This window comes from Bidens hawaiensis, unplaced genomic scaffold (genome assembly GCF_021521415.1).
Source record: "Bidens hawaiensis isolate Kalapana, Puna unplaced genomic scaffold, B.hawaiensis_p1.1 tig00040805_1, whole genome shotgun sequence".
In the NCBI taxonomy this organism is placed as follows: Eukaryota; Viridiplantae; Streptophyta; class Magnoliopsida; order Asterales; family Asteraceae; genus Bidens; species Bidens hawaiensis.
In genome coordinates, this window is record NW_027497223.1 from 7268 (window position 1) to 19291 (window position 12024).

The 12024-nt window shown below is 34.7% G+C and overlaps 1 pseudogene; it reads right to left on the bottom strand.

Annotated features, from left to right (window-relative positions):
• Nucleotides 1-2659: 2659 nt before the first annotated feature.
• On the bottom strand, nucleotides 2660-4453 carry LOC143592444 (protein NUCLEAR FUSION DEFECTIVE 4-like; annotated as a pseudogene).
• Between the last annotated feature and the right edge of the window lie 7571 nt (nucleotides 4454-12024).

Genomic DNA, 12024 nt, shown 5'->3' on the forward strand with positions numbered 1-12024 from the left:
ATTGCTAGTATTGCGAAGCCTTGGCGAACCTTAAAATAGACACCAAGATTTAGAGCTTGATGATAAGTCGATAAATAGCTATTCTTGTGAGGGCTTGGTTGATAAATTAAGAACCTTAAACTAACCCCAAATACCGAGCTTAACCATAAGTCGGGGAACTGCCACTCTTGTGAGGTTTTGGGTAATAATTTATAAATCTTTAAAAGAGCCGCCAAAATTTCGAGCTTGATGATAAGTTGAGAAAACGTCATTCTTGTAGGGCTTGGTTGGATAAAAAAAACATGAATCCTAATATTAACATCGATCAAATGGAATATTAGTAGTGATTGATCATTTTAAAATGAGAACTATCAACAATGTTGTGAAAACGGATGATTGATGTTCATCCACTAAAATCGGTTAATTACTCATTATGTGCTTGTGCAACATAACCTATTTCAAATAACTCTTGAGTGGTTATTACATGAGTTATATAAATGTTCAAGAGTTGTGTGGGTTAATACTTGGTAATTCATGGTTAAACATTTACAACTCAATTAATCTTAGTTGATGTTTTATGTATAATACAAAGAATAGTTTTACAAAAATATCAATGACAATTCACATAATAATTTAAGGGATTGCCTCATCTTTGAAGTGAGTTAACTTATCTTTATCAAAAACCACTTGCTTACACAAAATGATGTTCTAGTATGGAGATCATGAGGTATCTCTTACTTTAATTATCATGGAAAAATATGACTTAAGATGTTATTCCCACATTTAATCACCATAGCAAGCTCATGTCACATATATACTAATTAATTATTAAACCAAGATGGTACACTTTTATCGTTGATCTTCTTTCTATCCAAAATATAAAAACCCAAAAATATTATCTTTTGATTTATTTTGTAAATTTCTTTAAACTCATTTACCAAAACCAAAACCAAAACCAAAACCAAAATAATATGCACCTCGAGTTGAAATAAATACAACGATTTAGTAGTAAAAGTCATAAGTTTATCTGTGGAACGATAATTGGCTCTTACCTATACTTTAGTACATATACGATAGGTACAATTGTCTATTTGTATGTGGTTTAGTTAAAATAATAATCATTTTTTATGAATTTAAAAGTTGACGTTGTGTGAATAAAACCTTTGAAAACTGAACAACTTTTTCTATACCATATCGCACGCATCATTATGCATATCTCTTTCTTTAATTATCATGGAATAACATGACTTGAGAATATGGTACAATTCCCACATTTAATCACTATAGCAAGATCGTATCATATGTTTACCAATCAATCGTTAAACTAAGTTAAGAGGAGTTTTAACCCAGTCTACACTTGATGTGATAAAGTGCAGCGGCGATGCGGTGGTTAGATGATGGTTCCGGTGGTACCGAATTATAAGTTTGGTATTGATTTTGAGTTTCTTAATTTTTTTAATAGTGGCGCCTTGGCGGTGTTTAAGAGCTACTTGAGTTGATTTAGTTCTTCATATTTAATCTTCAGTTCCTATTCTAGTTTAAATCTTGTTGATTCAAGCTCCATTCCCCGGTTTCAGAGTTAGCTTAAACTTAAGTGAAAATGGAGAATAACATGTGAAAATTTAGTTGTATAAATATGGAAACTATCCTTTTGGTGAAAGAAATAGGGCCAATTGAGAAGGTTGCTTTGGTCCTCATGAGAGTCTAGAAATTTTAATGGGAAAGTGAAGAAGATAATGAGTGGAGTTGATGTGTAGTGCAGAATGTAATGGTGAGGGTGTGGCAGGTGGTGGTGGCGGGTGTCACCAAAAATGAAGGAACGAGAAGCGAGTGGTTGTTGCAATTTGGTGGTGGAGGGTCGGGGTTGGGAAAGAAGTGTGGGTGGGCCCACTTATATCATTATAATTATTAATGGTTATTTGGTATTTTTTTACGGTGTTAGTGGTTATTGATCACTATAGTTACAAAATTTATACATCTTGACACCTTAATATTAATTTTACAATTATTTGGATCAAGTTTATAGTTAGTTAAGTTTAAGAAACATGCAATTTTTACAAACCATATAGACGAGGGGTGAGCAAATTTGGTACTGGTACCTTACCGGTACCGAAATCGATAACGATTTGGTACTGTCGGTACCGATTTGGCACCGTCGGTACCGAATCCGTAGCAAACTTATGAGTTTCGGTATCGGTAACAGTACCAGTATTTTCCGATTTTTTACCTTCAATACCGGTGTCGTCCCGATACCAGTACTGAACCGAAAATTTCAATACCGGTACAAAAAAATTACGATTTTTGGGACTGGGATTGTGAGGACCGGAACTGATCTGTATCGATATGGTATCGATCTCATCAGTGATATAGACCAACCATGTAGATAAGTAAAAAATATATTTGTTATCATTTTCATCCTTATATGTGGGACGACTTTGCGAATGAAGGTTCCATCACATCATATCATTAGTTAGTGACGCACACCAAGCAAAATATCCAAACATAATTTATATAATATGCATGGCCTTAAATTAGAAAATAAGGAGTACATGAACTTGCTAGAATTCTTTTATCAAACACGATAAACTTTTACTATTGTGTTTATGTTTTTTACTTTTCCTAGTGTGGTTTACCTTATACAAACTGTGAAAACCTATAACAACTCGTCTTTTTCAACAATTTATCTTTCCATTGGTATCGTTGATGACGGTTCGCCTGTGGCTATAGGTCGCACCGCCATCTCAGTATGAGCAGCATCCTCCGTGTCCGCCGCGTCTCTAAACTTCTTGTAGATATCACCACGATAAAACTTTCTCGTACGAAGCATAAGATGAATGAGATAAAGCACGCAAACAATGTTGCAAAGGTTATTATAAGGAAAGACATTTATAACAATCTACTCCCGTACACTTTAGATCTTCCCCCTTTTCTCGGATCGTTCCCTTTGCTATCAACTGTTTATGTGCCTCATTATCATAAATTCTACCCGAAACCAACACATTCAGTATGTAAGCCCCGACGGGGCTTGCCCCACCTCCCAAATTGTACAAAGTCGAGTAGTATTTCAACCCAAATATCTCAGATATTATAGCGAAAATCAGCGGCCATTGAGCTCCAAAACAAAACCCGATTATGACCGACGACACGTAGAGCCCATTGTGGACCCCGAACGCAATTAAAAGATGTCCCACACAAGAAATACAAAGGACAAATGTGAGCATCAATGGGCGTGGAAACTTATACTTAGCTAATAAATACTCGGAAACAAAACCCGACGCGACCCGACCCATGTAATTCCAGATACTAACTAGTGACACAAAAGTTGAGATGCTTGTAACCGGGTACCCGAGTGACCGCCCGATCTGACCAAGATTATCGATCGCAGTAAGCGTCCCACCCACACCAAAAGTAGTAGTTGTGAATAATATTAACATGTCAATACTAAAAATAGCTTGTAGTATAGTGAAGTCTTCCCCTCTTTTTGGTGGATCAAATACAGTTTTCCAACAAGAAACTTCCTTCACCGGAGACGCAATCGGCAGTGGAATTGTCACAAAGCTAGTTACCGTACTCATGGTCGGGTTCTCTGTGGCTATACTAACAGGAAAGTGTTTTCTTTTCCATAACTTCAACTCTTCTCTAAAAACAATGCCAAGAGGAGCAATTAGTAAGCTGATAACAACAGCAGCAGAAACCGCATGCTCGGCCGAAAATTGGAGCTTGTGTTTGGTTATGATAATAACCATAAGAAACCCTGCCAACCCTAATGAAATATACAAAAGGTTGTAGAACGTCTGGATCTCATTAGCTTGTCTAACCACTTTTAAAACCCGAACAACCCGAAGAAACACAATGGATACCGCAGCCGGAAGCCAAGCAATGAACAAAATAAGTGATTTGAATCATTCCCATAAAACCCGTTATTCAACTGAGTAAGAATCGCACCACTTAACCCTACAAAACCCTTCAAAAGCCCCAAAACCGCCCCTCAGCTTTCTGGGAAGTTTTTCACACATGTAACCAGCGCTCCTGTGTTGACAAACGTTTGCGAATTCGCACCTATGCAAATGAACAAACACATTTGCCACACAGGTGGTTTCGCGATTCTTTCAGTGACCGCCATCCAAATCATGAAGTACCCAGAGAAGTTCATGAGGGCACCTAGGAGGAGCACCACCCATGGTGGTGATATTTCGTTTATTAAGCCAGACACGATACCAACATTGCTACCTAAATCTTTAAATGTGCTAAGAAGATTAAGGGTGCTTTGATCATATCCAAGAGAGGATTTTATGTCCCCGGAGTATAATGCGAATATGTAAGTTGCTCCGGCGACTGACATGATGAGCAGTGAGGCAAACACCATGAACCACCTGCCGGTGAAGACGTGTAAGGTGAAGCTACCAATATCTTTAATCCGTACACTGGAACTACTACCGGCGGCAGCCATGTGTTTAATATAATGGGTTTTTCTTAGATAAGATATATGTGGAGTTTGCGACTGATAGAGGGTCTTATATCACATTTATATATTGGATTTTTGTTCGTTTACTTTAATTAGAGTTAACCGGCATTGGTAGACATTGTTGTATTGTCGTTTTAAAGCTGTAATGGTGACCGGTGTTCTCATGTTGTCCCCTCATTCTCTATAGCCATCACATTGCTTGATTTCTAAATGGAGCTTTCTCATGCATTTGATCCGAAATCGCGGGTATGGGTCTTACCAAGTCTAGATAATCTTTAAATGGGTTATAACATCTTATTTATTTGTGAAACTCTTTCATAATCAAACAATAATTTTCGTGGGTCATGGGTCTCATCAAACCCGGATAACCCTTAAACGGGTTATAACATCTCATTTATTTGTGAAATAACCCTTTAATCATCAAAGAATACTTTCCACGGGGTTATGGGTTTTTCAAACCCTAACAGCTCTCAAATGGGTTATAAGATCTTATTTATTGGTAAATAGTTTCATTCTCAAACCCTAATTTAATTTATCATCTTTACATGTGGTCTATCATCTCCATTGACGATTAATTTCTGATACTACCCTCATCGTCAACTACATCAAGGTCCCCTTTTTCATTAGACAAATATTTGGGGTCATGTTTGTTCATTTAAAAAAATCAACATGTTCGTGTTCATGTATTTTTGTTCGCTAATAATCTAAAAACCTACACATCTCAATTGAAAATACCCAAACGCAAAAAAATATAATAAGAAACTAATATATATGTATTAAATTAAAACAAACTACGTTAAAAAATAAAATAAATCATCATAAAATAGCAAAACGATTAAAAACAACAACTTAAATAAACTCCCGTAACACGGGAGGATCAAACTAATATATATATATATATATATATATATATATATATATATATATATATATATATATATATAAACGAAACATTTAAAATCTCTCTGGTTACTCCTTAAATTCTCTTAATCCACCAGATTGCATTATTTGTAAACGAAGGTTTCTTATGCATTTGACCCGAATTCATAGTTATGAGTTTCACTAAATCTAGATATTACTTAAATGGGTTATAATTTCTCATTAAATTAAAAATTAATTTCACCAAATATTCAATGTGAAATTCTATAAAATAGGAATATATACTAAAAACTATATATGATACTTTATTAAAAGATATTATTTATAATTAATAAACAATTTTATAATAAAACAAAATAAGCGGGTCTTGCGTTTCACCATACTCATATAGTTTTTAAAATGAGTTATAACATCTCATAAACCCTTTTAATCGTAAATACATATAAACGAAATCTTTAAAAGCTCTCTGATTTCTTCATACGTTACCTCAAGTCACCAGATTGCTTTATTTGTAAATGAAGGATTCTTATGCATATGACCCGAATTTACGGGTATGAGTCTCACCAAACCAGATAGCCATTAAATAAGTTATAACATGTCTTAAAATTAAATATAAATCTTACCAAATATTTGATATGAAAATCCTATAAACTAGAGATATTCTAAAACTTAATATCCGATTGTTTTTTAAACTGATCCGTTACACATAAGCTTTTGACAAACTATAACAATAACACATGCGAAAAATTTACCGTACCTTGTATAATATATATATATATATATATATATATATATATATATATATTTATATATATATATATATATATATATTTATATATATATATATATATAGAGAGAGAGAGAGAGAAAAGAGTTCAAATAAAAAATAAGTGTTTTGTGAGAAGTGTGAGAAGAGCTTTAAAATAAAAGAAACCACCTAAATATGACACTATACAATGTAATTATGAAACAATACAATTATTTAGAAACTACCAATCTCAATCACTAGATCATAGATCCAAAGACCTAGATCTAGTCTTATTCTTCTCACAAAAATATTGTTTTTACATTAACCCTACCCTATATATATATATATATATATATATATATATATAGAAGGGTTATCCTAAAAACAAGTAGTTTCCTAGGAAGACTAGGAATAAATCATAGCCATTGAATCATATCAATCAATGGTTGAGATTTAAAATTACAAAAAACTGTCCTAGTTTCCTACAATTACTCTTTCACCATTATAACTGACATAGTTTCCTACAATTGTTCTTTCACCATAGGTTTTAATGCCAAATGTTAAAATTCTGTTGGTTCTTACCATTCCTAGGAAACAACTTCTTTTTATTTGAACTCTTTTATATATATATATATATATATATATATATATATATATATATATATATATATATAATATAATATATTAAATGTATATATGAAGGACAAGAAGGTCATTTCACACAAAACTCTTAAAAAATAAGAGATGTACAACTCTTAATGCATCTTGTATAACTCATAATGCATTTTATCTTGAATTTTAAATTTTGGATCTGAATCTGCTTATTATCGCTACTTCCATTTCAAAACTCATTGGAAACCATCCCTCTTCCCGTATTCTCTCTATCTCTATCTGTCTCCTTCTCCTGTCAATCATCATTTTCATAAGTCGTATTAGGGTTTTTGATCATCAGATATGTGGTACAATGAGAAGGTTTGTACGAAAAAGCTAGGTTACATGGTGGTTTAGCCATTTTCTGTAAGTGAAGCCTTAGATCTAGGGTTTCAATGTTGGATTGTTGGTTGTAAGATCCTAAAGTATGGATAGGACGGCTTCATTAGTCAGTCGCTAGAAATATTAAACCTATTTTTTTCATAGATACCGGCTTTCAGTCATATATTGTTGTAGATCTTTTCTTTGATTTGTTGTTATTTTGAGGATATGTGTATTGTGTAGGCTTTTGTATAATTGACTATAATCGAGATTCTTTTGTTTTAGTATGGTCGGTTCAAACCTTCTGGCAGAATGTATAAAGCACAAGTATGTTTAATTGACCATTCTGTTTAATATTTAAAAGATAAGTGAGATCTATATTTAAATTGCTTTTTATGCTGAGTAGGTTTTGATGAAATCCCAACAAACTAACATATGTTGGCTGCAAAGTGAAGATTTTGATAGAAAACTGGTTTGTATAGTTGAGGTATGTTTTATAACCCCCCCCCCCCCTTTTTGCCTTTTGTAAGGCCCCATTACCGGTGCCTCACATTTGGACGTTGGATTTACTCATAAACATAGTTCTAATATCAGAGTTATTTAAAACATTCGCGGGAACGTTAACTTCGATCATTCGTTACAAAACATTTAATCATTTCCTTAAAACCATAACATAAAACATCGTATTCAAAACATCATTTCTTCCATCTTCAGATGCCAGCCGTTCAATCCATGCCATGTGCCATTCTCATGCCAGCTCAATAAACATATATATACCTGCGTGCATACTAAAAGTCAGCTACGCTGAGTGAGTTCTAGTTAATCAGGCAACATACAATACATTCACATACTTACTTATATACGTATCCGTAGATACATATTATATACTTAACCTATTCATCGTTCTTCCATACACATACTTTCATTCTTTCGTACTTTCTTTCTTTAACATACACAATACACACGCAACTAACCTTACATTATAAAGAGCATTTCGCCCTACATGCCTCGGATATTATTAGGGTCCGGTCACCCTCCATCCTCGGATATTATTAGGGTCCGGTCACCCTCCATCCTCGAATATTATTAGGGTCCGGTCTCCCTTTGTTTCGTACTACTATAACATACCTGTCCTTTGCGTACTTTCCTTGACAATACGTGCAATCTTCGAAGAGCGTTCACGTACCAGCAACATATCATACTTACATCATACTTAATCATTCATACATCATTTATACATCATATATATATTCATACATACAACATTCATACATCATATATATCAATCATATTATTAACTACCACCTGACGGTCCATGCAATATCCGAAGATCGTTCATGCACCGTCAAGCAATCATCATACATAATTCATACAGGACATACACTTACCACTTAAGGTAAGTTTATTAACTATCACATCGAGTATGCACACAGCCCCGAAAACATAACAAGGAAGTGGGGCTAGAAACTCACCTGGATCCTGTTACGCTCGCCGTTAATGGTTAATCCCTTCTTTAACTGTGCCCGGCTAACTGTTAAATATATACATATTAATTAACCGTATATTTGTTTAAGTTGGTATTTTAATTAATCAACACACTTTCTAAGTTGGGCTCATTTGTTTAACTTATATAGATGGTCCAACTAGTTAACTCAGGCCACTGTTCATTTTGGCTTGTGGGCCTAGTTGGGCCAGACCCACAACATAACACCAACTGGCCGAGAACTCTAAGGCAGAGAACTCAGCTGAGATCTCGTGACCGAAAACACTGATTTGATCGAAAACTCTTAAGGTGGCCGAAAACTCTTGGTGACTGAGAACTTAGGTCACCGATAAATCTCATTGACCGAGAACTCTCGTTGACCGGGTTCTCGCGTTGATCGAGAACTCAAGGTGGATGTTCAGGTCACCGAGAACCCTTGTTTGCTGCTTTCAGCTCCTATTTTACTATCTTAAAATCTATTCTAAGCTCACATAACGGTTAACGATCCAAAATTACGTTTCTAATCGCTTATTTCCCATTCTCCTTAACCGTTTGCATCCGTTATCAACCCATTATCAAGATTTAACCCGTTTCTAGCATAAAGCTTGAACCTTTATGGCTAAAACGTTCAAAACTAGATCCAGGGTTTATTTAAACGAGCCGTTCATAACCATGAGTTCGTTAAGTCTATTTTAATCTTCAAGTTGGCAACTTTATGGTATAGCTATACTCGATTTACTATCCTACTAAGTTTCATGCAAAACCGACTTCGTTTATCCGTCCTTTTCACAAACCGAACACTACTCGTTTTACCCGAAACGAACCAATTAACCCGTTTATTATCAAGTTCATTACTTTATCAATAATCATGACCCGATCTATCATCCTACCAATTTTCATGTAAATCCATTCATGAAAAGTAAGCCTTTTTAACAAAAACGTACCATTGAGGTTTTTGTATGAAATCACTTGAGATGCTCAAAACCATATCAAACGAACTCCGATTTGAGTGATTTAAGCGGCCACAGAACCGTCTCGTCTCGATCTACAAACACATCAGCTCACCTTCTCCGAAAACTGCCGCTACAGTCGCCGGAACAGCTGAACAGTCGCCGGAATCTTCACTTTTGAGCTGCTGTGGTTTCCCTGATAAAAATCGGACTTCCCGACCTCTGATCGAAGATATTTTCGGTGGAAAACTTCATATATATGTCAGGAATACTTGATTAAAATTTGAAACCGATCCAACGGCTAGATCTCCGGGAATCTTTGTGTCTTTGTGGGTGTTTTTCTCAAAAACGGGAATTGGGTTAAGTGTGTGTTTTGATGGTGTAGGCTGTGGAGATATATGAAAATGAAAAGGATTAGGGTTTTAAGGGGTATTTATACTCCTTTAAGCCCATGAACCGAAAAGCAATTGCATAAGTTGTTAACCTTTTGAAATGGTTGAATTCATAATTATACTCATTTTTTTTGTCCTGGTTAATTTTGAGTTGTTATATCTTTGAATTATTAGATGATGTTGATGAAAAGCTTACACAGACTTTTTAATTCATTGAAAGGGTCTGCTGCCATGGAGATTCAAGATGATGTTGTTGCTGATTGTCAACCTTAGGCTAAGTAATTGTTAATCAGATATATGGTACACGAGCAGCCACTCTTAAGCTACTCAATATTGGCTTGCTAAAAGCTCAAATCAGTCCAGAGCTTAAATGAGCTCAATCCCGAGCTCGGACCTAATAGTAAGCTTGTTTAATAGAAGAGGTCGGGCATGAGCTTCACTTATCGAGCTGGCTCGCAAGTCTAAATTTTTCTTTATCAGGTTTGGAGTAACCGATTCAATTTGTTTCGTGTTACAGGTTTGAAATCTCTTAACAGGATCAACAGTGTGAAGTTACAAATAATATCATTATTGAAAGCATTGGGTGCGGGTAAACCTTTTGGCAACCTAACATTTTCTACAAGATCAATTTTAGATATATCGTTCTAAAATTTAAAGTACAACACCTTAGGCTCATTTTGACTTATGAGTGTTCGAGTTTGGCTCCTCAGTTTTTACAAACTTGAGCTCAACTTAGGCTTGGGTCGTTTATTTATTAACTAATAATATATTTATATACATTTTTAATTATTTTATATAAATTTTGAGAAAAACATTAAACGAGACAAAGCTCGGCTCGTGTCCAACTGGGTAATGTAAAACTATAACATATAAATCTAAAAGAGGTAAAACTAAACACACAAGTCTCAAGCTTGGACTCAATAGCTTTATTTGACACTCAGGTTCACCAGTTTTTGTATTGTTCCATTTCTTAAACATTCAAATCGAAATACTTGGAGAGAAGGGATGGGTCAAGTTGGCTGAACAAGTTGAATGTCTGACCATAGCGAAATAAGCTATGTTTGTGAAACACTCCCTAGAAGTCTTGTAGGTGAATCCCGCCTTGAACTTTCAGCAACCATGCCTCGGATGACGTACTTAATTAAAATGTGTGCTTAGTTTAATTTTTGTGTTAAAAAACCACATTTACTGTGCTCCATCATAGCATTTCATACACTCAAATATGCCTTTCTTATGTATTTGTTTGTATGCAGTCAATTGATCCAACGGATAAATACGAATGAAAGGATAACACATGACAACGATCTATCAAATATATCATGAACAACCAGGTTAAAATATTAAGTTTAGTTTTTATTGTATATGAATGATAGTAATGCAATGTACAGTAATTGAATGTATACATAATGTGTGCAGTAGTATAGATAATATGATGTATGTATATATATTTTGAATCCATGTATTTTTTTTGCTGCATAATTATTGGTTTATATGTGTTTATGTTGTGTTTCATACTAATGTATAGTTACGCTACACATGTTTGTAAATTGAATTGTGGTCAATGAACTATACAATATATCACGAGACTACCGGGATGCAAATTGTAGTTGCCGCCGCATCGCGCGGGTACCTACTAGTATATACTATATTATAATACATATAGGAAAGGCATATTGGTAATTTTACCAAAAACTCTTAAAATTAAGAGGTACAACTCATTTAAGCATGGTGTACAACTGATTTTAACATACCTTTTAAGTTGAAAACAAGGGTTGCCAAACAAAATTTGAAATTTAAAACTTCAAAAACGCGACCTGATACATATAAACGAGATCTAGGGTGAGTTGTAGAGAGAAATTGAACACGAACATGAAACCCTAAATAGCATCCTAGCCTCAAAGATTCAAATCGGAAGAGATTTACCCATGAAATCGATGAATCGGAGTAGCCATCGAATAAATTTACATGTGGTTTTGGCTAGATTCGAGAAAGGGTGAAGAACCGTCGGCCTAGGGTTCCGATCGAGATTCTAGAGGTATGTTTCTGGGTTTATTTGTGTTCTTTGATGATGATAATCAGCTGAGACTGATCTATATTCGTGTTTTGAAGTTGTAATTGGTGTTTAAACGGACCAACTGATGCTGCTTGGAGTCTGA